Below are 18,925 nucleotides of genomic sequence, written 5' to 3'. Positions count from 1 at the left end.
CTACACAGCATGGTGTAAAATTATTCTGGGCTTGCTCTTGCAGCTCCCACTGATCAGACTGACAGTTGAGGTTGGGTGGGTAGGACTGGAACACTTCCCCTGGGCTCACTCTCTGGTGTCCCTGCAATCCTGTGCTATAGTGACCAAGGTCGGCCTCCTCTAGGACCTCCCCAGTTTTGACTCTTCCAGTCCTGTGCACCCCCTTGGTGCACCAGTTCAGATCTGCCTCTGATTCTTTCCCTCAGTGTCATGATCATTCCCTGGGGACATCTGCCTTCATGCAATCACTGAATGTCCCAGAGAGTCTTCAGATTGACTGAAGACTTGTCCATATGTTGTGGAGAAGTTAGAGAAAACAATCCCATAATATCTGCTTTACTCCTCTCTTTCTCTCTTTTTCTTTCTTCTATTTCCATTTTCTCTTTCATTCTGTCTCTTGCTTTCTCTTCTCACTTCCTTCTTCTTTTTAAACTCACACAAAACACTTGCTTTCTCAAAGAGAAATGAGAAAGAGGAGGGAGACAGAGAATTGGGAATTCAAAAGGTAAAATAGTAATATTTAAAATTTTACAGGTAATTCCAAAATATTTAATAAAATAAGTAAATAAAATAATGTGTAAAAGGTCATGAAAAAAGAGAGAGGCACAAAAAGATTGAAGAAGGGTAAATGTGGTCTCGATTTTCAACAAGAGAGAAGAGAACAGTCTTCTCACTGAAGCTACAGACCTGGCTTCAGTTCCCAGGGGTATAGGAGAATGGATAATTAAAGACATACATGGATAATGCTTAGATAGAGAAATAACTAGTGATGGTGACCAGTCAGCTTGATTTCCCTAACCAAAGATAACTTCCCTTCCTGGACACAGTTCCTAACTTTGTACATGAAGAGAACAGTGCTGTGGACACAGATGACCTGGATTTGAGCACTACATTGGCAGAGTGATCACATCCCATAAAGAGGATGGGCAGCAATAGCTTAGACCACAATTGGACAACGTCCCTCAGAGAGCAGGTGTTTATGGTTCAATGTCAGAGAGGTAATCTCTCCAGGAGAGAAGCCCAGGAACGAGGCAGGAAGAAAAAAGATGTTAAGAGCCTGCAACACTAGGCTTTATCTAATGATCTATCATTTTACATGGGCTGCTATGTGGTTGAGTGAATAGAGCCTTCTACCTGAAATCAGGGAGAGCTGACTGCCCATCCAGTCTCAGACACTTACCATCTGTGTGATCCTGAGCAAGTCCCTTCACTTCTTTTTGCCTCAGTTTCCTCCACTGTAAAATAGAAATAAGAATAGCCTCTGTATCTCAGGGTTGTTGTGAGAATCAAATGGTCCAATAGTTCTAAAAGTTTTGAGCACAATGCCTGGCACTTACTGGAAAGTAGAGTAACACTCCTTCTATTATCTCTTCTCCAAGAAGGAGAAGTGCAAAGTCTCCCTCTGGGGACAAAAGTGAATTTCCTGAGTGTGACAGAAGAAAAGAGAAGTTAAGAAGAATCCCTGAAGATCAGTAGAAATGCAGAGGTAGAAAAGTCCTCCACAGTTCCCTGTCCATGAAGCCCCTGTCTGACATGTGGCTGTCCAGACTCCAAGGAGGGGAAGCCACAAACTCTGCAGGTAACCTCTCCCTCTTTGAGCACCACTAATTCTTAGGGAGTTTTTCCTGACATGAAGTTGCTCTTTTGCCACAGCTTTCCAGTGATTTGTTCTCACCTTGTGGCACCTTGGAGGAGGAAGCCAAGGTCTGCATCCCTCCTACACAATGAGCCTTCTAGAAAACAAGGACAGGTCCCCAGAATTTAGTGAAATGAGTGAGCAAGTCTGGATTTTCTTCTGTCATCTGCTTTTGTGAAAAAAAGATCTTCCTTGGGGAACCTCATTCTCCCAACTTGGTTGTTTAAAGTGAGCGGTTTGTGGTGGTGAAAGGGATTGGTGTTTCAAGTCCACAGGTTTGGTAACATGAGCTTTTGCACTATGCACCTTATCTTCTTTACTTCTCCAATGGACCAAGCACCTTTCAGACTCTAAAACTCCTTGCCCTCTGGTGTGAGGTGACCCTTAGAAGAAAAGTCTCTGATCAGAGAGGGACACTCCCCAACGGACCAAGTCTTCCCATTGTAACCATCTCTACTGTTTGTCTCCTCTAACTCTGAGACAGCCTGTTGACTTACCTAATATGATCAACTGTGACATTTCTTAGTAAGTTAAGTGTGAGTCTTCTCCGTGTCAGTGTCCTCTGATTCAATCACTCTCAGCTTGACTCTCCTCACTATGTCTGTGAAGTTTTCTGTGTGATTGCTTAAGCATCTTCATTGTAGTTTTCTCACTGTATGTTTCTGGAAGGACTACAGTTTTATATTCTTTCTTGTCTTTCTATCTGAAAGCTCAGTTGGGTTGACTTGGATTGTAGATAGTTGAGATGTTTTTCCAGACTTGAAGCATTTTTTTTTTTACCCTCTTAATTTTATTTTGTTTTTTTTATTAATTTATTTATTTAACTTTCAACATTCATTTTAACAAAATTTTGGGTTCCAAATTTTCTCCCCTTTTGTCCCCTCCCCCCCCAAACACCAAGCATTCTAATTGCCCCTATGACCAATCTGCTCTCTCTTCTATCATCCTTCTCTGCCCTTGTCTCCAACTTCTCTTTTGTCCTGTAGGGCCAGATAACTTTGTATACTCCTTTACGTGTATTTCTTATTTCTGAGAGGCAAGAACATTACTCGACAGCTATTCCTAAAACTTTGAGTTCCAACGTCTTTACCTCCCTCCCTCCCCACCCCTTCCCTTTGGAAGGCCAGCAATTCAATATAGGCTAAATCTGTGTAATTTTGCAAATGACTTCCATAATAGTTGTGTTTTATAAGACTAACTATATTTCCCTCCATCCTATCCTGTCCCCCATTACTTCTATTGTCTTTTGATCCTGTCCCTCCCCATGAGTGTTGATGCCCTCCCTTCCATCATCCCCCTGACCCTGCTTATTCCCTTATTCCCCACTTTCCTGTACTGTAAGATAGGTTTTCATACCAAAATGAGTGTGCATTTTATTCCTTCCTTTAGTGGAATGTGATGAGAGTAAACTTCATGTTTTTCTCTCACCTCCCCTCTTTATTCCTCCACTAATAAGTCTTTTGCTTGCCTCTTTTATGAGAGATAATTTGCCCCATTCCATTTCTCCCTTTCTCCTCCCAATATATTTCTCTCCCACTGCTTGATTTCATTTTTTTAAGATGTGATCTTATCCTCTTCAATTCACTCTGTGCATTCTGTCTCTACGTGTGTGTGCGTGTGTGTGTGCATGTGTGTGTGTGTAATCCCACCCATTACCCAGATACTGAAAAGTTTCAAGTGTTACAAATATTGTCTTTCTATGTAGGAATGTAAACAGTTCAACTTTAGTAAGTCCCTTATGACTTCTCTTTGCTGTTCACCTTTTCATGCTTCTCTTCATTCTTGTGTTTGAAAGTCAAATTTTCTTTTCAGCTCTGGTCTTTTCATCAAGAATGCTTGAAAGTCCTCTATTTCACTGAAAGACCAGTTTTTCCTCTGAAGTATTATACTCAGTTTTGCTGGGTAGGTGATTCTTGGTTTCAGTCCTTGTTCCTTTGACTTCTGGAATATCCTATTCCATGCCCTTCGATCCCTTAACATAGAAGCTGCTAGGTCTTGTGTTATCCTCATTGTATTTCCACAATACTTGAATTGTTTCTTTCTAGCTGCTTGCTATATTTTCTCCTTGACCTGGGAATTCTGGAATTTGGCCACAATGTTCCTAGGCATTTCTCTTTTTTGGATCTCTTTCAGGGGTGATCTGTGGATTCCTTGAATACTTATTTTGCCCTCTGGTTCTAGAATCTCAGGGCAGTTTTCCTTGATAATTTCATGAAAGATGATGTCTAGGCTCTTTTTTTGATCATGGCTTTCAGGTAGTCTCATAATTTTTAAATTGTCTCTCCTGGATCTATTTTCCACGTCAGTTGTTTTTCCAATGAGATATTTCACATTATCTTCCATTTTTTCATTCTTTTGGTTTTGTTTTGTGATTTCTTGGTTTCTCATAAATTCTTTAGCCTCCATCTGTTCCATCCTAATTTTGAAAGAACTGTTTTCTTCAGTGAGCTTTTGAATCTCCTTTTCCATTTGGCTAATTCTGCTTTTGAAAGCATTCTTCCCCTTATTGGCTTCTTGAACCTCTTTTGCCAATCGAGTTAGCCTATTTTTCAAGGTGTTATTTTCTTCAGCATTTTTTGGGTCTCTGTTAGCAGGATGCTGATCTGCTGTTCATACTTTGCTTTCCTGTCTTTGGTTACTCTTTCCAGTTTTTCCTCCAGTCCTCTAACATAATTTTCAAAATTTTCTGAGCTCTTTTTGAGCTTTTCCATGGTCTGATCCCATTGAGTGGGCTGGGATACAGAAGCACTGACTTCTGTGTCTTTCCCTGAGGGTGAGCACTGCTCTTCCTCATCAGAAAGGAGGGAGGAGAAACCTGTTCACCAAGAAAGTAACCCTCTATAGTCTTGGTTTTTTTCCCTTTTCTGGGCATTTTCCCAGCCAGTGACTTGACCTCTGCATATTCTCCTCACACCCACTTCGCTTCCGGATCCTCCCACCCAGTGCTTGGGGTCTGAGTCTCAAATGCTGCTTCCCAGCCTCAGGGCTTTGGGTGGGGGCAGGGCTGCTATTCAGTGTGATATCAAGTTCAGCTGCCTGGGTGGGAGTAGGGCCGCCTCACGGGGGCTCAGTTCCCTCAGGGGATTTATGCAGAGATCTTCAACAATGGATCTGGGCTCCTGCCTGTTTGGGGAGCCTTGGTCTGCTGCTGCCTCTGCTGTTGCCTCCCGAGGGGGCCTGAGTTATGGGGGCACCCCACTCCTCTCTCAACCCACCAAAGAGACCTTCTCACTGACCCCCATCATCTGTGGGTGGAGGGACCTGCGCGGCTGCTGGAGATCCTGTCCCTGAGGCCCGCTCGGATCTGTTCCTCTCAGTGCCACGGCCGCGGCAGGGCTGTTTTCCCCAGCATTTTGTTTTTCTTCTTCTTTCTCCTTCTAACTTCTCCCTATGCATTTAATCAGTCAAAGGTCCACAGCATGTGTTTCCAGAAGGGGAAAGGTCATTTAGTCCTGTCCATGTAGTTGTTTTTCATCCTTTATTCTTGAAGAGGACCAGTGGCATCAGGAGGGTGATAATGCCCTAACTAGCAAGTAAATTGAATGTGAGTGGGGCAGAGCTGTGCAAAATCATCAGTTTCACTTTCTCTTCCAGAGTCATTGCAATTCAGTGGCAAGGCACAGACCAGGACAGCTGGTGATGACCCGGGTGTAGTGGGAGACCTGGACTGTTTTAAGGTAGGTCGTTCCCAGTTTTCATTTTTTCTAAGTATTTAAAGTATTTAAAGGCTAGGTAAAAGCAGAGGCATAAGATGGTTTTGTTTACCTCCAGCAAACAATCAGTCTGAGAGGGGAGAGAACCCTCAGAGTTTGTGACCAGAACAGAAACATTGGCTATTTACACTTACTCTGAGTCATCACAACACAAACAATGAGAAAGTGAGGCTTGGGCTGGGACCCAGTAGTGGCCAATCCGTGAAAGAAAAAGTGTTTGAGTTGAAAGGTATGGTCAAGTAGCTCCATTTGAATCCTAATTGCCTGTATCCAAGCCAAGTATTCCGGAGTTATATTTCAAGAAATCACAGATGAAAACTACAGGACAGAAGAAGTAATTATCTCAGCTTGAAAAGAATAATCAATGATGGAATCAATAGGGAAGAAAAGTTTATTCCCCAAACCTCATGATACCTTGTAAAGTGTAAACATCAAAATTTATATTCCTTTGGCAGAGCACTCAGACATAGGGGTAAGAGTTCCCTTGAGGACAGAGGGAGAGGAAAAGGAGAAGGAAGAGGAAAGTGCAGTACTGCCCAAATGGAAGTGGACAATTGGTTCCCCATGTTGGCAGCTTCTCCTCTTCCCAGAATACTGTTCTTCCTTAATTCTTCAAGAGGACCAGTGACATTAGGAAGGTGATAATATCCTGACTTGAAACTGAATTATATTTGAGTGGGCAAAGCTATGCAAAGTCATCAACTGCACTTTCTCTCCAGAGTCATCAGAGTTTTTCCATACGAGAATTAGTGAAAAAACCTTAGGTAATGTAACTCAGGTTGAAGGAAGAGTACAGGGGAGAGGACAACTTCCTTCAAATATTTTATGGGCAGTCAGTGCAAATGGGATTTGATTTATTCAGGTCAGCCCCAGAGTGCAGAAAGAGTAGAAAGTGGTGGAAGGAACCCTGAGGTCAATTTAGACTTAATGCCAGGACAGACTTCCTTACTGTGAGAGGTAACCAAAGGTGGGCAGAAGGCTCAGGTAGGTAGTGAGGGCCCCAATCAATAAGTATTTATTAAGGGTTTACTATACCCTTGGCTGTGCTGTAGACTTTGAGAGTCATTGGTGGTGGTTGGTGTTGTCCTTGATTCTAGAAGAGGACCAAAATGACATCACCATGACAGAGTCAAATTTCAATGTTGGTCAACTGTGGCTGAACAGATCAATATGAGCTCAGGATGCTCTACCCCAGATTGGGCAAAGAGAATCAGTGTGAATATTTGGGGTAGATACTTTGTCTTTGTGCATCCTGCATTTCTTTTGTGCTGTTTTAATTCTGCTTTGCTCATAGAACACAGCACCCTTTCTGATGTGGGCACACCATACAGAGTGGTCTTGTACCTGTGTCTGCCATGTCACAATCAAATGCAAAGTTCTTGAGGGAGACCTTGAGAGTGTCCTTGCATGACTTCATCTGACCCTTGTATCACTTCATCTGACCACCATGTGATCTGCTCCATGCCAGTTCTCTACAAGATAGTCTTTCTGGCAAGCTTTCATTTTGTATTCAAGCAACGTGGCCAGCACATCAGAGTTGCACCTCATGAATAGAGAGTTTGAATGCTTGGCAGTTTAGTTCAAGCAAGATCTCAGTGTCTGGCATTGAGTATACAAAGACAAAGAATGAATTGAACCCTGCTCACATGAGAATAGATTCTAATGGAGAAGAAAAATAGCATTTGAGTGTATACAAATAAAAATATATGCAGACATATATCTATATGTGTGTATATATACACATGAGTATACAAACATGCAACATGTATGTGTATATGTTTAGATATATGTGCATTTATATGGAGTTTGTTATTAGTATAGTTACATATGATTTCATATTTATTCTGTATACAAATACGTGGTAAATATCAAGTTGATTCATGTATTTCGGCACATATATGGATGCCGATCTCCATTTCACCTCAGCCACATCTCCTAGGGTCCTGCTTATCTCTGCTCCCCTGGAGCTGACCCTAGAATTCAAGCCCTCATCCACCCTGCCCTGAACTACTGCATGCACCTGGTAATTGTTCTTTCTGTGTTCACATCCTCCTCTCGCCCCCAAGATACCAAATTCATATTGCTGAATCTGGGACGTGGCTATGTCATTTCTCTGCTCAGAAAATTTGACTAGCTCCCCACTGCTCCCAGGAAACAGGACTGGATCCTTCAGTTGGCATAGAAAGCCCTGGGCATGCTGGCTCCACAATGTGCCAGGCAGGGCACCAAGGGCTTTACCGTTATGATCTTATCTGATCCTCACTGCAACCTTGAAGGTATTGTTCTTATTCCCAACTCACAAATAAGGAAACTGATTCCAAGAGAGGTTATGTGACTTGGTTACACAGTTTGTGTGAGGCTGTATTTGTACTTAGACCTTCCCTACTCTAGACCCAGTGCTCTGTCCAGTGTTCTACACAGTTGTCCCCAGCATTAGTAAAGGACTGTTCATTGAGGGGTGGATTGATGGAATACTTCCTTAGACATAAGCTGCCTGGGACAAATTTCCCTCCCCCAAACAACCATCACACATTCATCACAGCCATTCAGGGCAGCCCAATCCCTCCTTTGTTCCTCTTCATTCTTCTCTGATCATCCAGTGAACCTTTTGGAACCTCAGTTTCTTGGGAATGCTCTACCCTTGAGGTCAGACCTGCACCCTCTTCTCCAAAATGACTTTGAACATGTTCTTGATTTGCTATTCTAGCAACAACGGATTTTTGCCTCAGCAGAACAAAACCTCCCAGCAGCCTTAGGGCTTGTCTCCTTTTATTTCTGTGTGTCCAGTACCCAGATCTGTGCTTGGAAAGGCATTGGTCTTAAATAAATACTTGTTGATTGGAATTGATGGGGATTGAATTTTGTTACTGCTCTGCCACTACCTTACTGATCAGCTATGGATGTATTCTTTCACTCTTACAGCCTAGGTCTCTTCCAGCAAGGGAGAATTTGAATGGGGTTTTATACTCCCTTCCAGTTCTGAGGTACTGTACTCAGATTGCTGTGAGAGATCTTCTAGGTCTGATGTTCCAAGATCTAACAGTCCTTCTAGGTTTGAGGCTTGAGGATGAAACAGCGATTGAGGGTTGACGGAGAGGATGAAGTTAGGACTTGGTACCTCACTGGTAACATGAGTTGTCCAATGATTCCTAGTCTGATGGGAAGGATGGTACCTCTGAAAAATTCCCAAGTTCATTTCTATCCTAGGCCAGACCCATGTCAACCAGTTTTAAAGATGAGTTTCTAAAGCAAGAGGCCTTTATTGACCCATAGGGTGAAGAATAGGACTGATTGATGTGGCATTTAAATGCATTAGAGAAACAGAATTTCTGGTTAATATAAAAATTTTAATACTAAGGCCAGAAGGTTGTTAGCAAAATGATGGTCATTTGGCCTTTCTCTTACACCAAAGAAAATCATGGGGTTGGATTCACACTTTATATAACCTTTGAAATCATAGGTGGTCCATCAAGCAACATTAACATTTAATTTTTTAATCTAATTGAGGATGGGCTATGTTAAAATGAAGGACTTGTTATCTCTTGAATAGGGAAAGTATTTCTCTATCAAACCAGGCTTTACTCTACCATTTCAAAGGATGTATACTCCATGCTAGTCTGAGAGCTTTCACCAGGGTGTTCAAGGACAGGAAAGGGAGTCCAATATTATAATCAGTTCTGACCTTAAGAACTGAACTTAAAGTCTGGCTTTTGGAGGGGAGAGCTCTGAATCTAACCCCATGCCAATTATTGATTATTGATAATCAGTTTTCACGTTAAAATGTCAGAGATTGACTCTTGAATATCCCTAAACCATTAGAATTGTGCCATACAACATGTCTCTGTATAGAAGGTTAGAGTCAATGCAAATGTGAACATTGCTAATTTTTGAACCATATGCATTGCTTTGCTGACTTTGCATTATTGATGAACTAAAATCAAGGCTGCCCTACGTCAAGTATTCTTGGTGCACCATTGACCCTTGCACAAGATATCTTTTACTCCCACCTTCAGTGACTTAGAAATGACCTAATTATGAGCTTCCAGGTCAAAACCTCATGAACATAAAATGCACCAAACAGTAGCTGGGGAACAGATTCCCCAAGTCTGGATTCTGACTTTTTGGATTCATGGATTGGATTTGTAGGCTGTGAGTCTGAAGAGGTTCCCTCAACCTCCTCTCCCTTTGGGGGGTGGAGTGCCAAACTCCTCCCAGAGCCTGCCTTTGTAGAAGACAGAAAGTGCACTCCCAGTTCCCTCTGCTCTGCTTTTGCTGCCCTGTATGGTTTATTCAGGGAACGCCATGTCCCTGCTCTAAGGACATCATTTGAGTCTACTCTGGTGGTGTTGGGAACCCCTGATTGGAGCCAATGTGGTTCTAGGAACGCTTGCCGCCAGTGTGAGGCTGGGACCTCCACAAGTGGTGTCTCTGGGAAGTGACACCTGGGGAAGGTATTGGGTTTCACAGGGAGTGATGGGGGTGGGGGTGGGAAAAGTAAGCCCTTGTAGAACAGACAAGGCGTGCCACCATCTAGTGGCAAAGATGAAGAAGACCAGAGGCGGTTCTGGATGGAGCATCTAAGTCAAAGTTAACAAACAAATATTTAATGAACTCTGCTATAAGATCTTTGTATGTGTAGGACTCTGGCTGAATAACTTTGACTGGATCTTTAATACCTGCTTTTGTTTTGGAACATCTTTGTTTGTTATGACTGAAGAAGTCAACTAGTGGAGAATATGTGGACCAATGGTTTCAATTGCATTAGGATTCTATGGCTGATAAGGAAAGATATCAATAATGTTGTCTTTTGTGTTATTGACAAATGCAAATAGAGACCAATGAATCAGCCATGTTCTTCTGCTGAAGGGAATGGATTGGAGAATGGAGAGAAATATCATCTCTCATTTCTTTCAGTCTTATAAAGTCTTCCATGGCTGCATCCCAATTATGCATCAACCTTTTGATGCTAGTTTTTCCCACAGTTAACCCAAAGCATTTCTACCAGTTGAGGGGAACAACTCTCTAAAAAAGTAAAGCCATTCAGGTGCTCCAGAAGAGGTGCCACATTCATACTGAAGTTTTGGATTTCTCTAGAATGTATCTAAATATTCTTGTTTAAAACCGTGTTTGTTACTCAGGTAGTCAAGCGTTATCTGACCATCCCAGGTAGACTGCCTCAACTTTGTTGTTTCTGAGTCTTCAAAACCTTCATTATTGGTTCAGTTTCTTCCTGTAGCTGTTTTACTTGTACAACAATAGTGGTTTTTTCACATACAAAACATGAGGAATGTCATCAGAATAAAGGTTTTTATACACATTCACTGAAAAATCCAACATGTTTGTGTCACTAAGAAGGACCAATTTTCTTTGAAACAATTCCTTTTCTATAAATTTCTTTGACTGAAAGAAACTCGAGCGTTGAAGATGGCAGAGTGAGAGCAACGACTCATCTAAGATCTTAGACAAACTCCTTTAGATACCTCTAAAATGTATGTAACCAAATTTTGGAGGTGCATAATCCAATAGGAGACAGACTGTGGCAGATTCAAAGCCCAGGACAGACTGGAAGGTCCACAGGAAGGATCTGTTCTGCAGGGGTGAGCCCACAGAGCACAGCACAGCCTGTCCAGCTCAGCAGAGTGAGAGGGCCCAGGAGAAAGTTGGGACAGCAACAGGCAGAACCCGTGGAGCAGCAGCCCAGGGCGAGAGACCAGCAGAGCTGAACAAGTGACAGGCGCCCAGCACCAAGTACAAGCCACTGCAGCTCCTGAGACTTTCAGTCAGCAGATTAAACGTGTGAAAGTCCCCTACTTGAATTTCCAGTAGCCAGGATGGCAGAGTGATCAGTAAATGCTCTCCATGTCCTGCTTGATGACCTTGAAAGGACCATAAAATATTTCTCCAGAAAAATGCTGGATCAGTGGGAACAGCAAAGGGGCAAATAGTCTCATAACACCTGAGGATAGCAAAATAGCTAAGGGGGATTCCTCCTACTGTGGCGGAGGTGAACCAGAAGTAGAGGGGCCCCAGAGTGGTGGATACTTGCACTAGGATGCAGGCGAACCTCAGTGCTAGGAGAGGAGACCCAGGAGGGTTGGAAACATACACTAGGATCTAGGCATGCCTCAGCACTCCAGGGGAAATGGGAAGACAATAGGGCAGCTGGGATCACCATCCCCTGAGTTCAGCTGAGGAAATCTCGCATGACCAGAACACACCTCCCCCACACTGAACAAACTAACCCCAGGGAAGACTGGGGAAACACAAAACAAAAAGATAAAAAGACACTTGCTCTTACTTTTTTCACACAGGTCAGCTCATTATCAAGTTCTGCAGCTTCTAACTGAGAGACCCAGAAGCCACAACACCCAGTCACCATCATGAACAAGAGAAAGCAAAACAAGCACGAAAAAACCATAGAATCTTTCTATAGGGACAAGGATCAAAACATAAATACCAAAGAGGTCAGTAGTGAGAATGTATTTCCATTTGAAACTTCAGAAGAGACTATGAAGTACTCGCATGCACAAACAGCTCTCCTGGAACAGCTGAAGAAGGAAATAGAAGAGAAACTGGCCAATGAATTTAAAAGTATAAAAAAAGAATTCACTGATGAAAACATTGCTTTAAAAAGGGAAATTGCACAAATGGTAAAGGAAGTACAAAAATTAAATGGAGAAAATAACTCCTAAAAAGAAAAAATTAGTCAGATGGAAAAGGAGATGCAAAAGTTAACTGAAGAAAACAATTTAATAAAAAGGAAAAATTAGTCAGATGGAAAAGGAGATGCAAAAGTTAACTGAAGAAAACTAAAGAACTGGGCAAGTAGAAACTAATGACTCTATGAGAGAGCAAGAATCAGTCAAACAAAATCTAAAGAATGAAAAGATAGAAGAAAATGTAAAATATCTAATTGGAAAAACAACTGACCTGGAAAATAGATCCAGGAGAGAAAGTTTAAGAATTATTGGCCTGCCAGAAAGACAAAATGAAAAAAAGAGTCTGAACAATACCTTCCAGGAAATCATCAGGGAAATCTGCCCAGAAGTGCTAGATCCAGAGGGCAAAAAAGTCATCTAAAGAATCCACTGTTCACCTCCCAAAAGGGATCCCAAACTCAAAACCCCAAGAAATATCACTGTGAAATTCTAGAGCTATCAAGTGACAGAGAAATACTACAGGTAGCCAGAAGGAAACCATTCAAATATTGAGGAGCTACAGTCAGGATCACACAGGACCTTTCAGCTTCGACATTAAAAGATCAAAGGAACTGGAATCCGATATTCTGTAAGACAAAGGAGATGGGACCACAAGCAAGGATCAACTACCCAGAAAAGTTCAGCATAACATTTCAGGCAAGGAGATGATCATTCAAGGAAGTAAGGGATTTCCAGACCTTCCTGACAAAAACTCCAGAACTTAATAGACAATTCGATCTTCAAATGCAGGTCTCAAGAGAGACATGAAAAGGTAAACAGGGGGTAAAAATCTTGCTACTCAATTTGGGCAACCTATTTATCTCTCTATGAGGGAAGATGATACCTGTTAATCTTGAGAATTGTATATCTATTATGAATTATAAAAGGGATATACATAAAGGGAATGGGTATAAAGCAAATGATGTCATGTTAAAAATGTGATTTAAGCATGCAAAAGGATTGTAACAGCAGGTGTGAAAAGGAGGAAACAGAAAATGCTAAATTACATCACAAGAAGAAGTACAAAATTACAGTAGCAGGAAAGAGGGGAGGGAGATGAACATTGTTTGAGAGGTACTCTCATCTGATTGGGTTCAAGGATGGAACAATGAACTTAAGTAGATAATTCTAACTAGTTCTATAGGCAGTAGGAGAGGAAGGGGAAAGAGAGAGGAGGGGAAGCTAAGACAGAGAGAAGAAGCAGAAAGGTTAAAAGGGAGTAAAAGGGAGGGGGGCTAAAAGAAGGAGGGGAAGGCTGCAGGAGGAGGGGGTGAAAAGTGAAAACGACTGAGAAGGGGAAGGGATATGGGAGAGCTAAAAATAGAAAGAGTGGGAAAGAGGATGGAGGCAAATATGCAGATTGTAATCATAACTGTGAATGTGAATGGAATGAACTTTCCCATAAAACGGAGACAGATAGCAGAATGGATCAAAAGCGATAATCCAACAATATGTTGTTTACAAGAAATACTTTTGAAATGGGGGGATACACACAGGGTAAAAGTCAAGGGCTGGAGCAGAGTATATTGTGGTTCAGCTGATGTAAGAAAAGCAGGAGTAGCAATTCTAATCTCAGACAAAGCAAAAGCAGAAATAGATCTAATCAAAAGACATAAGGAAGGAAACTATATCCTGCTAAAAGGCACCATAGGCAATGAAGCATTATCATGACTAAACATGTATGCTCCAAGTGGTACAGCATCCAGATTCTTAGAGGAGCAGTTGGGGGAGTTGCAGGAAGAAATAGATAGCAAAACTATACTAGTGGGGGACCTCAACCTCCCCCTCTCTGAGCTTGATAAGTCTAACCTAAAAATAAACAATTAGGAGGTTAAGGAGGTAAATAAAACTCTGGATAAGGTAGATATGATAGATCTTTGGAGAAAACTGAATGGAAATAGAACGGAATATACCTTTTTCGCAGCAGTACATGGCCCATACACAAAAACTGACTATGTACTAGCACGTAAAAACCTCACAATCCAGTGTAGAAAGGCAGAGATAATCAATGCATCCTTCTCAGATCATAATGCAATAAAAACTACATGTAATAAAAGGCCATGGAAAGATAAACCAAAAATTAATTGGAAACTACATAATCTAATCCTAAAGAAGGAGTGGGTTAAAGAAGAAATCATAGAAACAATCAACAACTTCATTCAAGACAATGACAATAATGTTATTGTCACCTACCAAATCTTATGGGATATTACAAAAGCAGTTCTTAGGGGAAGTTTTATATCTTTGAATGCCTACAAAAATAAAATAGAGAAAGAGGAGATCAATGACTTGGTCATGCAGCTGGAAAAGCTAGAAAAAGAGCAAACTGAAAATCCCCAAGTAAATACCAAATTAGAAACAGTGAAAACTAAAGGACAGATTAATAAAATTGAAATCAAGAAAACTATTGAATTAAGAAATAAAGCCAATAGTTAGTTTTATGAAAAAACTGATAAAATTGATAAATCTTAGGTCAATGTGATTAAAAAAAAGAAAGGAGAAAATCAAATTTCTAATATTAAAAATGAACTCACCTCCAATGAGGAGCAAATTAAAACAATAATTAGAAATTATTTTGCCCAACTTTATGTCCGCAAATTCAATAATCTAAACGAGATGGAGGAACAATTTAAAACATACAAATTGCCCAGATTTACAAAAGGGGAAGTTGAATACTTAAACAACCCCATCTCAGAACATAAAATAGAACAAGCCATCAATGAACTCCCTAGGAAAAAATCTCCAGGGTCAGATGGATTCACAAGTGAATTCTGTCAAATTATTAAAGAACAGTTAATTCCAATATTATAGACTATTTTTGAACATTATGGAAGAAGGAGTTCTCCCAAATTCTTTTTATGATACAAATATGGTTTTGATACCCAAGCCAGGAAGAGACAGAACAGAAAAAGAAAATTATAGACCAATTTCTCTAATGAATATAGATGCAAAAATTTTAAATAAGATTTTAGCAAAACGAATATAGCATCTTATCACGAGAATAATACATTATGGTCAGGTAGGATTCATACCAGGAATGCAGGGCTGGTTCAATATTATGAAAACTATTAGCATTATTGATCATATCAACAATAAAACTAAGAAAAACCACATGATTATCTCAATAGATGCAGAAAAAGTTTTTGACAAAATACAACATCCATTCGTATTAAAACACTGGAGAACATAGGAATAAAGGGAACTTTCCATAAAATAATAAGCAGTATCTACCTAAAACCTTCAGCAAGTATTTTATGCAATGGAGATAAGCTAGATGCATTTCTTGTAAGATCAGGGGTGAAACAAGAATGTCCATTATCACCACTACTATTCAACATGGTACTAGAAATGTTAGCTGTAGCAATTAGACAAGATAAAGAAATTGCAGGAATAAGGATAGCCAAAGAAGAAACTACGTTATCACTCTTTGCAGATGATATGATGATGTACTTAGAGAATCCCCGAGATTCAAGCAAAAAACTACTTGAAATAATAAAGAACTTTGGCAAAGTTGCAGGTTTCAAAATAAGCCCGCACAAATCTTCTGCATTCCTACATATTAATAACAAAGTCCAACAGCAAGAGATAGAAAGAGAAATCCTATTTAATTCTAGGGTAAACACTATAAAATATTTGGGAGTTCATCTGCCAAGACAAATCCAGGGACTATATGAACACAATTACAAGACACTTTGCACAAATAAAATCAGATCTAAGTAAGTGGAAAATCATCAGTTGCTCATGGGTAGGCCAAGGCAACATAATAAAAATGACAATTCTGTCTAAATTAATTTTCTTATTTAGTGCCAATCAAATTATCAGATAATTATTTTCTGGAGTTGGATAAAATAGTATCAAAATTCACCTGGAAGAACAAAAGGTCCAGAATATCAAAGGGACAAATGGAAAGAAATGCTCTTGGGAAGGTGGCCTAGTGCTACCAGATCTCAAACTGTATTATAAAGCAGCAGTTACCAAAAGCTCTTGGTACTGGCTAAGAAACAGAAGGATAAACAAGTGGAATATTCTTGGTACTCAAGACACAGTAGACAATGAATATAGCAATCTCCTGTTTGATAAACCCAAGGACCCCAGCCTCTGGGATAAGAACTCAGCATTCGACAAAAATTCCTGGGCAAACTGGATAACAGTGTGGTGGAAACTAGGCATAGACCCATGCCTGACACCCTACACAAGAATAAAGTCCAAATGATTACATGATCTAGGCATAGAGATTGATATCATGGACACATTGAAGGAGCAAGAGATAGTGTATTTATTAGATTTCTGGAGAAGTGAAGAATTTTTGACTAAAGAAGAGATAGAAAGCATTATGAAGGGCAAGTTGGATAATTTTGATTGCATTAAACTGAAAAGTTTTTGCTTAACGAAACCAAATGCAACCAAAATTCAGAGGGATGTAGTATATCGGGAAAAAACTTCTATAGCTAATCTCGGGAATGAAGGCCTCATTTTTAGAATATATAGAGAACTGAGTCAAAAGTACAACAACCCAAGTCATTCCCCAATTGACAAATGATTAAAGGATATGAAAAGACAATTTTCAGAGGAAGAAATTAAAGATATCTGTACCCATATGAAAAAAATGCTCTAAATCGCTTTATTTTATTTATTTTTTAATGTTCTACAATCACTACCAAAAAGCTTAGATTTTCACTCCCCCGCTTACCCCCCACCCCCCACCTTCCTCTCTAAGATGCCATACAATTCTATATATGATCTACATATACTTTCCTATTGAATACATTTTCACTATAGTCATGCTGTATAGACGAACTAAAATAAATGGATGAAATCATCTAACAAATCAAAACATAATACACACACACGCATATACAAACATGATCTGCTACATTGTGCAAATTAATTCCATAGTTCTTTCTCTGAGTGTGGAAGGTGTTTTGCCTTAGAAAACCACTGGGAATTTTATCATTATTATTTTTTTAGTTCTTGTGTTATTACGAAGTTCCAAGTCTACCAGAAAAAACTCTCGCACACTGTAGTTGTGGCTGTGCACAAAGTTCTCATTGTTCTGCTCCTTTTGCTCAGCATCAGATCATATCAGTGCTTCTGGGCCTCTGAAGTCTTCTTCTTCATCATTTCTTTGGTGCAATAGTACTCCAATGCATTCATATAGCATAACATATTCAGCCATTCCCCAATTGATGGGCATCCCCTTGATTTCCAGTCTTTTGCAACTACAAAGAGTGCTGCTATAAATATTTTGGCACATGTGGGACCATTTCCTATTTTTATGATCTCTTGGGTTATATAGTCGTAGAAGCAATATTGCTGGGTCAAAGGGTATGCACATTTTTGCAGCCCTTTGGGCATAGTTCCCAATTGCTCTCCAAAATAGTTGGATGAGTTCACGGCTCCACCAGCAATGAATTAGTGTTCCAACTCTCCCACATCCTCTCCAGCATTTATCATTTTCCTGTTCTGTCATATTTAGCAATCTTATAGGTGTGATGTGGTACCTCAGAGCTGTTTTGATTTGCATCTCTCTAATCAAAAGTGAGTTACAAAATTTTTTCCTATGATTATAGATATCTTTAATTTCTTCCTCTGAAAATTGCCTATTCATATCCTTTGACCATTTATCAATTGGGGAATGACTTGTATTGTTGCACATCACTTTTGAGAGGCCTGGAAAGACTTATACGATTTGATGCTGAGTGAAAGGAGCAGAACCAAGAGAACTTTGTGCACAGCAATGACCACAGTGTGCAAGAGTATTTTCTGGTAGACTTGGATCTTCATAGCAATGCAAGGACATTAAAAGAAAAATCCCATTGGTCTTCTAAGGCAAAATGCCTTCCACATTCAGAGAAAGAACTGTGGAATTCAATCGCAGAATGTAGGAGATCATTTGTGTGTGTGTGTGTGTCTGTGTGTCTGTGTGTTACGTTTTAGTTTGTTATGTGATTTCTCCCATTTATTTTAGTTCTTCTGCACAGCATTACTATAATGAAAATGTATTCAATAGGATCATATGTGTAGATCCTCTAGAATTGTATGCTGTCTTGTGGAGGGAGGGGAGCGTTGGGGGGCTAGGTAGTGGAAAAAATCTAAATTTTATGGTAGTGGTTGAAGAGCATTAAAACTAAATATAATGAATATATTAAAAGAAAAGAGAGAAACTCGAGCAGCAGAAGACCAGATGGCGGTCCAAAAAGTGTGTGATGGAAATAGTGAGATCATGTTTCACCATCTTTCAGGGAAAAAGGGAGGAACTCTTAGCCAAGCTTTATTTATACTGTTGTAAAAGGAACCAACAGACAAATCCTTGTGTAGTGCAGCTCTTCCTGAAATCACACTTTCATAAGACACAGAGAGTACAGGGGGCAACAGAGGTCAGCCAGAACACAAGGGTGCAGAGGTAGATGATGGACATGAGGATGGGAATAGGATGTTGAGGGAAAGAAGGCAGGAGGGGGAAAGGCAGAGAATCTCACTCACATAACTTTGGATTAGAATTCGGAACACTCAGCAGCAATGGAGATGGACAGGGACTGGGAGTGGGGGGCTGAGTTGAAGGTCTGCTTTACAGGGTATATTTTTCTGGGGGAACAAAGTAACATATTTGTGCTTGCTCAAGGTAGCATCTATTCAAACCGTATCCAAGTCATCTCTAAGTGGTCAGGAAAACTTTGAAGTTAACTGTCCACATTATCTCAGAATTATCAGTAATAGTGGATATTCTGCTGATCTTCCTGTGGATGTCTGGAACTTGTTTGAGGTTCATATGTCCTCAGACCAACAGGTCCTGATACCAGTTCCCACTTGGCTTCTCTGATTGAGCACAGAGTTCCAGG

At 40.4% G+C, this 18,925-nt stretch overlaps 1 pseudogene; it reads right to left on the bottom strand.

Moving 5' to 3' along the window:
* Window positions 1–9,918: 9,918 nt before the first annotated feature.
* Window positions 9,919–18,321, bottom strand: LOC140507427 (eukaryotic translation initiation factor 3 subunit E pseudogene; annotated as a pseudogene).
* Between the last annotated feature and the right edge of the window lie 604 nt (window positions 18,322–18,925).

This window comes from Notamacropus eugenii, chromosome 5 (assembly GCF_028372415.1).
Source record: "Notamacropus eugenii isolate mMacEug1 chromosome 5, mMacEug1.pri_v2, whole genome shotgun sequence".
Taxonomy (NCBI): Eukaryota; Metazoa; Chordata; class Mammalia; order Diprotodontia; family Macropodidae; genus Notamacropus; species Notamacropus eugenii.
This window is presented reverse-complemented; position numbering and strand designations above follow the sequence as displayed.